Source organism: Procambarus clarkii, chromosome 16 (genome assembly GCF_040958095.1).
Source record: "Procambarus clarkii isolate CNS0578487 chromosome 16, FALCON_Pclarkii_2.0, whole genome shotgun sequence".
Lineage (NCBI taxonomy): Eukaryota > Metazoa > Arthropoda > Malacostraca > Decapoda > Cambaridae > Procambarus > Procambarus clarkii.
In genome coordinates this window covers 28,492,102-28,507,894 of record NC_091165.1, presented here as the reverse complement: position 1 = coordinate 28,507,894, position 15,793 = coordinate 28,492,102, and the positions used below count along the sequence as shown (strand labels likewise).

General features: G+C 39.4%; 1 long non-coding RNA gene across 1 annotated transcript in view; it reads right to left on the bottom strand.

The window, feature by feature from the left end:
- Nucleotides 1-4,623: 4,623 nt before the first annotated feature.
- Nucleotides 4,624-15,793, bottom strand: part of LOC138365193 (uncharacterized) — a 39,687-nt gene continuing 28,517 nt past the window's right edge. The window contains exon 3 of the long non-coding RNA XR_011228757.1: nt 4,624-5,193. This is a non-coding gene — a long non-coding RNA (uncharacterized lncRNA). The remainder of the gene's footprint in view (nt 5,194-15,793) is intronic.

Below are 15,793 nucleotides of genomic sequence, written 5' to 3'. Positions count from 1 at the left end.
GTGAAATTAAACTTACCAGATGGCAGTGAAAGAGAAAAGAGTGAATAACGTGTCATTGAACACAGTTAATCGGTTTGTCATTAATCACACTTAAAGAATAATAATCAAATATATAACGCATATATATATCTAAATATATAGATGCGATCAACAATTGCATTGTATACGAACTGTATCGTCCCCCTGGATACAGAATTGGAGGTACGAAAGTTCAAATAACTTGGCTAAATACCTCCTACTAATAATATTTGTACTCATTTATCACAAGCGCATATATGCAACAGGATATAGCATATTTAGTAGATATATGAACCAATATAGTTGACATATAGCCTGGCCAGACGTATCTTATAGGTCTGGTAAGACTTGTCCTGCGGATTGCTTAGATAATCCTGATAAAAGTGGCCAAACATATCCTATGGGTGTGGCCAGATAATCCTATGGACAAGGATGGAGAAATGTAGATCCCACTCTTGGGTTTGACGGCAGCGTGTGAGACTGGCAATGGTGTGGGTTTGCTTCAACGGGCGACGCCTGCTGAGTAAATCTTTGGCCGTAGTATAAAGAAATAGGACTGGCAGAAAGACCTGACATCATTAATTAACAGGTACCAAGAAAAAGAGAGTAGCGGATGGCAGGAAAACCTAAATCAAGCAGTACCCGGGTAAGATGGTAGAGAATACCAGGAGCTGGTGGACTTTATAAAGAGCCGGGAACATCAACAGGTCTCCAGATAAGATAATAGGCTGCGAGCGAAAGGTGCTGGCGTCATCAACAGGAGCCCGGTTACATGATGGTCGTTGGAAGGGGTTGGCCCTTCTGGAGGTGTATCTTGGTTAGATATGATGAAACTCTTTCTGGCGAAACGTTATCTACAAATAAATTCTGCTCTCATCTTGGTGTTTCTCATCATCACAAGTGTTAGGAGGAAAATGTGTGGGTTGAGTAGCCTAGCACATCAAGTGACCGTTCGCGCAGCTACCATCGACGGTGGAGCAACCGGTGCAGACACCACACTGGCAGAACGTTCCCATGCCACACTTGCCTTGCTCGAACCAGTTCCCCCCACAGCTCTCACCAGGTCCCTGAAACACAACACATTACATGTAAGCGACGAAAACAGCACACAAAACCTAAGTAATAATCCATTCCTATTACGATCACAGTACAAAAATAAACCAAATAAATTATTCTCATTACCCTGGAAAGACACTAAGACTCACTCAGTCAGAAACAATTTCCTAAACTCGTGAAATTGTTTAAGACATGTCAAGCATTTAGATTGATCTAAAGCAGTTTATATAGTCTCTGAATACTGTTATTATTATTCTTTCACATTTACTCCAAACCTCCCTTAACATCTCTCTAAATAACATCTACATTATTTCAACATACAACTACAGAATTATGTGTCATTATAAAAAGTATATAAAGCTAGTCATAACTTTGATTTTATTATTAATACTAATATATCATTCTTAGCATCTGTATTTAAAGCTTTAACAGATTATATTCTGAACATTCACGATATTCTTCAAGGAATATAGACACACTGAGAGGGGGAAGTGATGGCGTACCTTTGCACACACTCCATTGCGACACCAGTCCCGGACAGTACCATATTTGCAGTTGTTGGGAGGAGGTCGGTCGTGGTGTTCGCAGCGAGGGGCAGCTGCCGCTTCCCTGGATTAACAAAAGATACTATTAGCCTTATTAATAAAAGATACTATTAGCCTAATTAATAAAAGGTACTATTAGCCTGGTTAATGAAAGATACTATTAGACCTCGACGCTAACTACCATTGCCCCTTAGCAATGACACAATCGCATGAGATATTATATTATATTAATATCTCCTGCCCTATAGACGTACATATGTTCTTATTCTTAGACGAGAGATTTATGCTGAGCGCAGAATTGTTTCAAAGAATGGCACCCTGCAAGGTCATTGGTCTTGTATAATTTTATTCCATAAATAATATCGAGAAGACGCAATGAACTTTGGCCTTTTTTATATATTTGTACATTATTATGTTTTAGTGTGTAAAGAACTGAGAATTCTGCTTGCCTACTCTTTACGTAACAATACATGATTACCTTAACATAAACCTACTAGGTCCGGTATATATTATCATTGTTGGATATTAGTAATAATCATAGAAGCAATAATACTCATACATTGTCCATTATAATAATGCTTTAAGAAGCTCAAAAAGGCCATACTCACTAATATTTACCCATAACGAAAGTAAAAAGAATTCAAACAAATGTAAAGCTTATAAAACTAACAGTTACGTAACAGTTCAATAACGTAACTGAACAGTTACGTGATGAACAACAGATGAACCATTGGTAACCTAATCTAGAACGCCATCTGCTCTGTGTCCTTAGCATTAGTTACACACACTAGCATTATTAAATATGACTTAACAACCTCTGGTACCCAAGTGAATTAATATGAAACACTGAACTTCATTGCCAGACTAATTAAGTTGCATTTTATAAATTTAGCTGTCACAATATATGTTAGATTGATTGACTGTTAATTGAGAGGATATGACCCCCAGTCTTCGGGAGTCGTGCCGGGTAGTCAGGCAATTGGAAAACTTAGTTTTTGAACGTAATAATCATGCCATATGCTGCGGGACATTAAACAGTAATAAAAAAAAAAGTATCTCACAGGCCTAGTTTACCCTGACGTAAAGTGTTGTTGGGACGCCAAAGAACCAATCAAATCAGAGAGAATAAACATTTTTATTAATTGTTACTTACTGGAAGAGGAGCACCAGGCAGTAGAAGGCGACGACGAAAGTCATGAAGGATGTCAACGTTCTCATTCTGATGTTTGACTTGATGATGTCTGATGTCTGCCGAAGGAAGTAAACGTCAGTAAAATTACTCGGCCAAATCCTCCACTAGGCGGTGATTGTGTGGTGGGTTGGGGGTGGGGTGGGGGGAGTAGTTGGTTGGGGAGATTGTGGTTGTGTGTGTGGAGGGTTTTGTGCATGTGGAATGTTGGTGTTCTCAGTATCTTGTATGTCGTAAACATTTTTCATGTTTCTACCCTTCTATGTGAGTGCAGAGATTGATGTTAGTGTACTTATTTGCATGCGCTTGTAGGGCAAGCATCAGCTCATTAACACATCTTGCTTCTCATCTAATGGTGTGTGTGTGTGCGTGTATGTATCTTTGCATGATCATTTTTAAATATGCGATCTCCAGGTGGTTACTAGCGTGTAGGGGAAAAAATAATCATGCTAGAATACTATATTTATATGTTGACTTTTTATGCTTATAGTGTCCATCATACATACTTTAACGTAATCCTTAACTAATGGTAATGTAATAAATTTAAATGTCTTAATTTTAATTGAAATATTAATATTTAAATATTTTATATATTTATTATATTTGGTGACTTCATTATAACTAAATATTCTAAGCAAATCATTTGAAAATGTATCATTAAAAATCAAATGTTCTTATATTCAAATAAGGAAAATCAATAATCTCGTATTTTAGCCCATAACATTGTTCTCAACACTAAAATAATAACATCAATAATGTATTTATTATGACTACAAACCGTTGTAAAAGGTTATTAGCCCAGCAATATGAAGATCAACAGAGATGACAACTTCAATACAAGGGAAGAACTCAGAGCTACTAACGAAATGTGAAACGATTTTATTTTTTTTTACTATATAATATATATATATATATATATATATATATATATATATTTATATATTGGATAATTGGGATTCAGAATGAAGCCATGTTTATCAGTTAAGAAATATACATCGCAATGGGTTCCTCGTTGTAAGAATAGATTATGACAATATAAATAATGTGTTTAAAGCAGGATACGGAAGTATGAACCAGTGGAGAATTATGCTATATAGAGGAAAATAGAGCAGGGCAACTGATAATTGTACAGTACGTACATGACAATCAAAGAGTATATAGCCTATAAGACAATCAAAAAGTATATAGCCTATCATATAAGACACTCAAAAAGAGTATAAATCCTTTTATATAAGAGAAAGAGTATGTAGCCTATCATATACCAAAGTGTGTGAAGCCTATTATATAAGAGCATTCTTATATGAAACTTCATAACAATACTTTTTCGTATCTTGTACTTAAAATCGTACCTATGACTAAGTTTAACGAAGCAACACGATAATGCTAACAGGAATTTCTTCGACAACGATGGTAAAAACCATTACATTTATTTTTGTAAACTATTCCTTCGGTCTATATCGGCCGAAGGAATCAATATAACTGGAAAACTATGTGAAAGAAAAAGAAAGGATGACTTTTCACAAGCCACTGTTTATCTATCCAAGCCACGGAAACTAAATACATAAAAACACGTAAAAATGTTTACACTACGTTCCGTAGTTTAATGGACCGCCGAGAGGCGGTTAAATCACTAAATTCTAAAGTTCACAGTATCAAAGAAAACGGAACACCGCCTACTCCTCAAAGTTTGATAGGTCTTTCTAAGAAAGGATTTGCATGTATTATAACAACCCATTCGAGAATGGGACGAGACGAAGACAAACATACAAGTACTTAATGTTGTTTTCACAATAATGGGGGGGTTCAAGAGCTCACCGAAGTCGTAGTATTAGAGCTGCACAGGGGAGTGATAGCGATGGTCAGGCGTCTTCAACAGGTGGTAAAGGGTTGTTAGATGAAGGTGACACTGCAGTCCGCCACTATGGTCGTCTTCACAACTTGCTCGCACAACTACAAGCGCCTCACTGAGATCCTCCCTCTGCCCAGACCTGCTTTATATACGGGCGTGTCCACGTGGACAGCGGCTGATCATGCCCTAGCGACCATCCACACCCCTCGTTGGCACCTTCTGGCACCCTTGGAACGTTCCCCCTGCAGGAGTGCCAGTTGCTGCCACTGACATAAGGGGCTCTTGGCGTTACCGTTCTTTTCCCCCCTATGTTACAGGCTCTCTTCGCATATCTATTCCTTTTTCCTTTCAGTTCCAGAGTCCTTGGACACATGGACAAATTCACAGAAGGGTGACTTGAACCTATGCGGTGCACAGGCTCAGAGTACAGGGCTTTACTTGTGTGCACAGGTGGGTACAGGAGTACACGACTTTTGGCTTCAGGTGAGTGTCTTCTGCTACATTACTTTTCCTTACTTCCTGTATTCTCTTTCCGCCTGTAAACAAACACTACAGTGAATATAATATAAAAAACAAGAGAAGTCTTCGAAATAAATTACAAAATACTGTACTCGAAAGGCAGGTCTAAGACCTCATGATCAACCCTGAAGCACATCTAGATGAGCACATACCCGGTCTGTATTAGTTTGTAAACTGTTGAACTTCTAAACTAAATTAACTTATTCTAATCTAACAAAATTAAACCTAGCCTAATTAACCTATTCTCACCTAACCAAACCTACCCTAACTATTACTGTACAAAAGCTCTCAGCAAAAAAAAAAAGTATGTGAACATAACGTTTGGATTGTACATACTCACATTAAAACCTCTAGTAGACATTGTTTATGGAGGGTAGACCTCTATATGTGTGTTAACTTGTCTTAACTAGGGACGAGGTAGGCCTCCAGTATGTGTGTTAAGGGCAAGTATAGGCCAACTATACCCATCCGGCGAACCGTACAATAGACTAACGACTCATATACAGGTGCATGAATATATAAAATCATATTTTTTAAACAGTTCCAGCAATGTTATAAACTTTAAAGGTAATTGTTGATGATATATTTTTTTTGCTGTAATATTTGTGGAAATTGTTAAACCACCAGACCTCTCATCACTCATCCCACTCACCACCAGCCCACTCATCACCATCCCACTCACCACCAGCCCACTCACTACACCATCAGCCCATCATTACACACGCCCATTCACCATCAGCCTACTCACCACCGCCAGCAAGCTCACCATCAGCTTACTTTTCTTGTCATTATTAAATAATATAAAATATAAAGATCATATTTACATCAATTTACAGGGGAAAATACTTCATTTATATAGTTCTCAGTAAACCAATTTTCCATATCATCACAGAGCATGAGCCGTAAATCCCAAATATTATTTATACTTGATCCTGCCTCGCAAGAACTTCAATATTTTATCTACCTAGTAACCCTCCTGCTTGCCTATCCACTCACAAAAAAATATAATCAGAAAGTAGCATAATTATTGTATTCTTAATTTTCTTGCATTTTATGTCGATATGAAACATTAAAAACTTCATTAAAATCACTCTGATGCTTGGTCCACATGAAACTTTAAGAGTGTCTGTAATCCTGTTTACAAGAACAACTCTCAGTTTGGTCACTGACACGGAAACAGTATGGGTCCTAGCGCCGAGCCCTGGGGTAGCCTAGTCCACCTTTTACTTTCACTGCATTATCATTTCTCCTATCTCACTTCTGCTCTTTTTGCTGGACAGGTGGTGTTCTCTCACCAAGTTCACCAGGCTTACAATTATTCTAACTAGTATCTCAGATCTGAACGGTAGCCCTCATGTACACCACCTTAATCTCTAATCACTTACAAACTCTACCAATCACGTGCATCCTTTACGAACCATATACCCGACTACGCCCTCTGACCCAGTACCTACTATACTCCATGATCTACACCCACACCCCACGAAACTTACAAGATTTTATGTAATAAAGATAAAAACCTCCAAACGAAGTCTATACAAATATGATATCAAGGCAGTAAAATTGAAATGCGTAGATTTCATAATATTTTTGTTTTCACTATGCTCATTGTATAGACGAATATATAACTTCACACACTTCCCCAGAATGCAACAGTTGAGATTTCCTGCCTCGGGAATCGGCCCGAGACTATTCAGCTGAGATACGACTACAATTACTGTGCACTAGGAAAGTTTAATTTCTGCACATAAAAACCCCGCTGACTTTTATCAACACGTGAGAATGTCTGGTTGTAACCGACGCAGCGCCACATGACTTAGTCTTGGAACTACTACTCAAGGGCTAGTCCTGGGACGTAACCATTGAATGCCGCAAGGGTTTGTCCTGGGACGTGGCCAAGGGTGACCCTCGTACCATAAAGGTCAGTCATAATCCCACCAGTGGTGTACCACAATAATCAGTCATGTTCCCACCAGTGTATACCACAAGGGCCGTGTACCATAAAGGTCAGTCATGTTCCCACCAGTGTATACCACAAGGGTCGTGTACCATAAAGGTCAGTCATGTTCCCACCAGTGGTGTACCACAATAATCAGTCATGTTCCCACCAGTGTATACCACAAGGGTCGTGTACCATAAAGGTCAGTCATGTTCCCACCAGTGGTGTACCACAATAATCAGTCATGTTCCCACCAGTGTATACCACAAGGGTCGTGTACCATAAAGGTCAGTCATGTTCCCACCAGTGGTGTACCACAATAATCAGTCATGTTCCCACCAGTGTATACCACAAGGGTCGTGTACCATAAAGGTCAGTCATGTTCCCACCAGTGGTGTACCACAATAATCAGTCATGTTCCCACCAGTGTATACCACAAGGGTCGTGTACCATAAAGGTCAGTCATGTTCCCACCAGTGGTGTACCACAATAATCAGTCATGTTCCCACCAGTGTATACCACAAGGGTCGTGTACCATAAAGGTCAGTCATGTTCCCACCAGTGGTGTACCACAATAATCAGTCATGTTCCCACCAGTGTATACCACAAGGGTCGTGTACCATAAAGGTCAGTCATGTTCCCACCAGTGGTGTACCACAATAATCAGTCATGTTCCCACCAGTGTATACCACAAGGGTCGTGTACCATAAAGGTCAGTCATGTTCCCACCAGTGGTGTACCACAATAATCAGTCATGTTCCCACCAGTGTATACCACAAGGGTCGTGTACCACAATAATCAGTCATGTTCCTACCAGTGGTATACCACAAAGGTGATCATATCTGGAGTACATTGACACATGCTCAGAGTAGCGAAATTTATTGCCTTGAGAGGCAATGTTGGGTGACAATATAAAGGACAATATAAAGGATAGAAAATGATCGAAGGACACGACAGACTTACATTACATTATACATTACAGTGTAATGCATACTGCACAAATGTACATAACTAAACCTTTTATTTGTAACTTACTGGAGGGTGTAGCCGGCTGCGCCCGGGTCTCTCCCCCATCACTTCTCCCCCCCAATCTCATCTCTCTTCCCCTCTTCACCTTTCTTCCTCCATCTTCCTCGCTCTCTACTCTTCCCGTCTCTCCCCCTTTCCACCATTCTCCTTCCCCCGCTCTCTATCTTCTATCTCCACCCTCAGTCTCAGATAAATTATATCATTTTCATTTAGGTACACATGCATTTGTGCAGCTGCCCTAGACTATATGAAGGGGGGATACAATGCTCTCTTCTGTCATGTTAGGGATTCTAATCATACTATTGATTGGTCTTCCTCCAAAATAATCTTTTCTGCCTCTACTCTACACAGACGCCGTCTTGTGTAATCGCCTCTGATACACAACATACCCAACATGAACCTGAATCCTGGCTTTGTTGCTGTTGACACTTCCCTTTCACAGTATATACTCAAATGTTCTAAACTTCTTTTTCTTTTTCGTGTTTTATCTTACGATCCCTTTCTTATTTCTATTATTACCTCCTTTATTACACCTTACCTTCCGTACCTGTTGCCTGGCTTCTTCTTCCTCTAAGATTTCCTTCTCCTCACCTCTCTTGCCTATTTACTGCCTTTACCTCCTTCCTCTCATCACAATCGACTTGATAATGATCCAGGACGGACCGAAACGCCGTCGTCTCTTCACTTTCTAGTGTGTGGTTTGGTCAACATATGAATGGGAGTGCAGAGTGTGTCAACAAACTAGCTACGTGGTGCTAAAAATCCCCATCACACAGGATGGTTAGTCATGCAGAGGCATGTGATAAGCAGTCTGCACTGACAGACTCTGGGTACATTATGAGGATATCATCAACACAAGAGTGAATAAGGTAGCACTGTTACTAAAAGTCCCCATCTCGCAGGATGGTTAGTCATACAGGGCCGTATGTAGTAGCCTGCAGTGGCAAATTGTGAGTGCATTATGAGGATATCCTCAAGAACATGAGTGAATGAAATCCTGAATCTTAAATAAATCTACGGACATCACAACAGACATTTCAGAATGTATTTCATTAAACTCGAACGAGTGGGAGGTGCCGATATTTGTTAAAGTGTGGCAATGGTGGCATTCTCGACAGACCTATGACACTCCCATGCCCTACATGCTTCATACGTGAAAACTGGCTGAGGCTAACAACCAACTTGTTTTCTCTAATTATCTGGTAAACATATAGAATTCCTGAGCGAAAGAGGTAACTGAAAACAATAACGCGTGTACCTGTACAAGTGTATTTGACAAATTCTTTTATGTGCTTACCTAGATAACCTTACCACACACAGCCTCGTACGGGTATAATAGGCTATTAGTGTTTGACTTCCTTAAAATAGCCTTTGCATACAGCCACTGAATTATCAACTCTTTAGGATGAAGTGTGGGTTTCTAAGGCAGTATGTTCGCTAACTGAAAGCGTAACACTGCTTAATGAACTGGCCTATTAGCACAAGAGTCATGAACTCAATTCATGAGGGATGAATTGAGTCTCAATTCAAAATGAATTCCTGAGTGAATTCAGCCCTCAGGAAGGGCTTAAACTGATGATTGTGGGATCCTGTATAATATATACGGCCAGGTCCATATTAACAGATCTGCTACCCCCCTTCCCGGAACTGTGAGACGACTGGCGACCAATGTACTGGTCGATGGTAGCTGGTCCGCGGCAAAGGCCATGGGAGAGACCCGCAAGGTTCATTCAACTCTCGAATATTTCATCTTAAGTCTTCAGCTTCCTGGTTTCATGTTTGCAGCTCCTGGTTGAACACTCATTGATCCTAGCGTGACGGTTGTTCGTGGATTATCACTTGCTGCTTGTGGTTTGACACTCGCTGCTCTTGGCTGGCTGGCTGGCTGGCTGGCTGGCGCTCTCTCTCTCTGTCTCTCTGTCTCTCTGTCTCTGTATCTCTCCCTCTCTCTCTCTCTCTCTCTCTCTCTCTCTCTCTCTCTCTCTCTCTCTCTCTCTCTCTCTCTCTCTCTCTCTCTCTCTCTCTCTCTCTCTCTCTCTCTCTCTCTCTCTCTCTCTCTCTCTCTCTCTCTCTCTCTCTCTCTCTCTCTCTCTCTCTCTCTCTCTCAAGCTGCCACACGGCATTGATTATTTTGCATTTATACAATAGTGTGCATATTAGTGATAAACCAAACCTCTTTTCAAACATTTTAGCGTTATTCTCACCCATTATTCCCGTCCTCAGTAGCCAACACTGATTCTTAGCGACCTATAAAATATATCTTGAAACACCTCTCGTACTCATATATAAAATCTGTCGAAAATATAGGTAAACAGAAAGTGAAAACAGATTTTCCAATGCTGGGTAACTGTAGTACCATGTCTCGTATGGTACCTGGTTTGTATTCTTATTGAAAATAATGGAAGGTAAGGTAATAATTATTAGGATTGAACACTTGAGCCATTACGACTAGATAACACTTGCAAGGGACAAGAAGGCCAAATATACTACATTATTGTCAAACATAATACGTGAACTCGTGTGTGTGTGTGTATACGTTCCGAATCCACTCCAGATCACACTTAACGATGAGTCTTGCAGGGGCGGTGAAGTGGTCGATGACTTGGTCCGGTTGACAGCCGGGCACCTAGCAACACGTAGGGCCCAGCGAGGCAGAGAAACGTAACACCCCCCACCGGAGTATCTGATCTTACAATAGTAGAACACACACGGATTGTTTCTGCAGCTTTTCAGTTGTTTTTCATTGTCTGGTCTTGTAGTCTGTGTTTACATTAGGGTTTTCTAGGGATAGACTGATCAGGCGAGTTAAGATGATTATGAAGAGTATATAATCTTATTTATCGGCCATTACAAAAACATATTTAGAGGAATTACGCTCTTGTAAACCTTAGGCTGTTGATTTATAGAACATATTACAAAGTAATAATAGAAGCGGAATCGCTGGACTGTTTTAGACATAAGTGGGTTTGGGTGGTTATAAATAGTTGATTTGCATGGGTTCTCATAAGCATTCTGCGGCTTTTTCTATTATACTCATGCACTTGTAGCGCAAATTAATACGAATATAAATTACTGTTTTAAAATTTGTAATAAGTACGCCGATATGAAAATAAAATTAATATAAACATGACAGAAGTGCTCTGTGTTCTCAATAAGACGCTGCTCATTGTTGGGCAACGTCATACTAAATGCTACACAACTCTTAATATAACACATCTATTTCTTGCCTCATTTCTCACGAATGAAAGTACAGGGTTCACTGCATTCTTGATCAATCTGCGTCATGCAAGTACTGCACCGCAAATTTGAAATGCGTCTGCATCTTACATGGAGCAGCAAGATGTATAGCTTGCTAACATTATGTTCCTTCCCTTGTATACACAATTAATTTTAACAATAAAATTGATGCTTAGATGATGGTACAACTTTGAAAATGTTTGCAAATAAATGGTGTTCAAAATTCATTATATCACTATCCATGTGAAAACTCAGCGCTTATCATAATAAAGCACTGGTTGCTTATGTCATTTATCAATTCTGACGTTTGTGGACACAAGTTGCATATATCACGAACACACGATATCGCTAATGTGAGTTTGATAGAACAGGATGCGGATCTGATTGGTATTGATTACACATTCCATGATGTAAAGCCTCTTAGCCCGCCCCTTAGCATGTTATCTGTTCAAGTCGTGTAGTCGTGTAACATGCTACAAGTTATCTGTAGCATGTTATCTGTATCTGTACTCACAAGTGAAATGTGAGAGCAATGTTCATGCCAGGATGATACTACAGTAACATTGGCTTCTACTGCATATAATTTTTACCTTAAAATAAAACGTTGATAATATGGTTATCAATATGGATATCTTAGGGTAAAAAAAAATGCTACGTCCACCACTATGTATTTCTATATGACGTCCATTTTCAAAAGCCTCTCGAATGTCAGTTGTTTTCTGCTGTACGACTTCGTTATCGATAGCGATATTGTTACTTTTGGCACTAGTTACCTTCCTTTAGTTTATCAAGAATAACAATATCTAAATTGAATTGAAAGCTTTCCAAACTTTAAAGTCATTAGAAATCGAAACTTCGCCATTCTACATTTCGAATTTGCCGTGAATTAAATCACTTTCTAAAAGTATCTACCCAATATTCTATATGGGCATTGTGAGCCCCATGCCATTTTAATTAATGTTATTTCCACCCTTATTAGGTTTCCTATAACTATCCCACTCGACCACGACAAATAAGGAACTGCGTTTATTATGAGAATGAAACGAAGATTGGCGGGGCGCCTCTTGTGCAGCAAGCGTGGAGAGAGTCACGTAGCCTATGATGCCGCAGTCGTCCACCATACCCTAGATTCTTCACGATTGCCCCAGTCAAGATCAGCTAGTGATATTGATTCAATATTTAACATATGAAGTAATTGTCAGGACTGCAGTTTATAGAGCTATTTTTGTATTATCAGGGGGAGGCGCCAAGCCATTACGATTTTGTAGCACTGGGAAGGGGTCAGGATAAGGATTTGGGATGGGACAAGGAGGGGGGAGGGGGAGGAATAGTTTATATAGCTAGAAAAGCGTATAAATGCAGGAACTCATACTGAGTGAACCAGGCAGCTTCTTTCAGAACGTAAGATACTTATATTTAAGGCACCGGAAGTCGATGGTTGTTCATCTTGAGAGAGCATCTTAGCCTTGGCGTTGACGTCAGAACTCGAACGTTCCTATTTCTTCCCTTAGTAACATATCTGCTTTCTTTTGCATCAAGTTAAGATCGTAAGACCACACACGTCTACCCTTCAGGAATGATGAGTGAGAGAACATAACAGGGGCAACTTACTAGCTACCACGAGCAACGTAAACAAAAGTTGTAATTTAGGTAACGGCAGAGGGCAGCAAAATTTTTGCATAAACGAAATAAAAATTAAGTTGTCATATTTTGTAATAGAGAGAGGGCGTGAAGGCTTGCAGCGATCCTGTTGCCAGAGGCTCTAATGAGCCGTTACTGGTTATGAAGCCATTGTGAGAAAACTCACTTAATTATGAGTTTTTTTTTATAAAATTCCAATTTGTTTTCCATTATATTTGTTATTATGTCATTTGATTTGCAAAACTATTATTAGATATCACCTCGTTACATTTTCATATAATTGTAACTATATTTATTCCAGCATTAAGTAATTCCTAGATAACGCAGTAAGTGCGTAATAACACTAATTAAGGCCGTAAAGGAACATAAAAATTTCGGAAACTGCCGAAGGCCTATTTGCCTACTCATGGCCGCTTCTATTTATAGCGAGCAGTGTTGCTAACAATGAGATACTGGCCATGTTGTCATGGCGGTATGTTCACTCATATATAAAATGTACTTTGGGGGCAAAAACTTTAAAATTAACTTGCAAGAAATGAGGTGGGTTTATATTCTTAAGTTATGTCTTGTCAGGTGTTCATGTGTAGTCTGCGTAATGCGATTATCTTACCCTTCCGTGTTATTTCATCAAACATTAGAAATCAACTAAAACTTGAGAGAGAAGTATTCCTAGTAAGAGAAAGAAAACAGTATTGTATAGCCATCTTTAGCAGATGGCCCTCGCAACCATGGAACGTTCTTAAATTTATTTTAAATAATAACGTAATTATTATATTAGTTAAAATAACACAGGCGTTCACCATGAAACGTTCTATTAAATTTAGTTGATACAAAAGTAGGCTAACAACTTTTTCGACAACATTGTCTAGAGGGGCCGAAGCAGAGGCTTCAATACACATTGGTCGCAGGTTTTCGCTTCTACAGCCAATACCCCGTGACTAGCACTTGCTGCATGCCTGAAAATAGCGGGCGTCCTGGATTTCCACTTTTCAAACAAGTAAAACTACCTAATGACCTTACAAATAAGTGCCTCCTGTCGCTAAATGAATTAATAAATGCGAGTTGCATATTCCCAGTGTTATCTCATCAAAATACAGGCAATAACATAACACAAATATCGTTGATTAATCGCAATCTACTCCATGTCTTGTGTTAGCCACTCCTGGAAACTTTGCCCTTGCGGTATGGGCTTTCCCAGTACCGCTGTACTCTTCGGTGACCGTTGGCGCTCCTTGCTAACCGTTGGGTTCTTGTTTAAGAAAGCAAGAATTTAATTTAAATAACTTATCATTGACGGTGAAAGCCCATCTGGGCGATGGTGGAAACGTTACCAAGTCACTTGACCGACGCAGAAACTGCATCTGAATGATCTTTCAGCTAAGCCGTTTATATTTGTGGTGAACTAATTCTATAATTATCGTAGGCCATAGCATAATTTGTGTTCTAAGTCATAAGACCTTTGTTTAACTTCGTATTTGTCGCGGGCAGACATGTTTAGGAAAACATGTCTGCCCGTAGGAAAAAGCTGATATTGAATAAAACTTTTCTACTCTTGTTTTAACTGTCCAATCACTTGGGCTGGACGGTAGAGCGACGGTCTCGCTTCATGCAGGTCGGCGTTCAATCCCCGACCGTCCAAGTGGTTGGGCACTATTCCTACCCTCCCTCCCATCTCAAATCCTTATCCTGATACCTTCCAAGTGCTATATAGTCGCAATGGCTTGGCGCTTTTCCCTGATAATTATCTCTCTTGTTTTAACTGCATAGTAGTCAAATATTTTCATCTTGTTCTTTATATATATATATATATATATATATATATATATATATATATATATATATATATATATATATATATGTATATATATATATATATATATATATATATGTATATATATATATATATATATATATATATATATATATACATATATATATATATATATATGTATATATATATATATATATATACATATTACAGGAAACAAAAGAAAACAAGGAGACACCTCCAGTGGGTATTGTCGGGCAGAGCGGTGCGCCGCCCCTGGTGATGTCACAGTACCCTGAGCGTAAACGTTCCCGCGTGATATCAGTCACCTCTTGAGTTTGTTCCTTCGCCAACCCATCCCATCATGAACCCGTCCCACCCGTCCATTCGTCAACCTGTCCCCCTTGTATTACAAGCAAAATTGGTTGAGTTCAGCCTCACCGGGTAACTGGCCACTTGGGGCCTGCAGGTCGGCGTTCAACCTCCGACCGTCCATGTGGTTGGGCACCATTCCTCTCCCCCGTCCCATCCCAAATACTAATCCTGACCCCCTTCCAAGTCCTATATAGTCGTAATGGCTTGGTGCTTTTCACTGATAATTCCCTCCCTTCCTCACCACGTATCTCCTCCATTTTTTCAAAATATTGACAAATTGGAAAGTATTATTCAAGTTAGGATCCAACACGACCTGTTGGGGCAGTAGTGATGCTGCTGCCAGTGACTATATAATCTGTTCGCAGCTCCTTACACAAACAAGCAACACATTATGGTAATTTCTGGTGGTGTAACAATTTTCACTTTTAATAAGTTATAATAACATAAAGAAGTATTATGCCTTTATACTAGCGTCATAAATATATACGCATATGGTCACGTGACTCAACCCATAATCATTATCCACTATTCCGCAACTTTCGGTGAAAGTGACGAACTTATACGAAAATATCCACAATAAATAACCAAAATTAAAATGAAAATTGGCTTCTGAAAAACATAATTCATA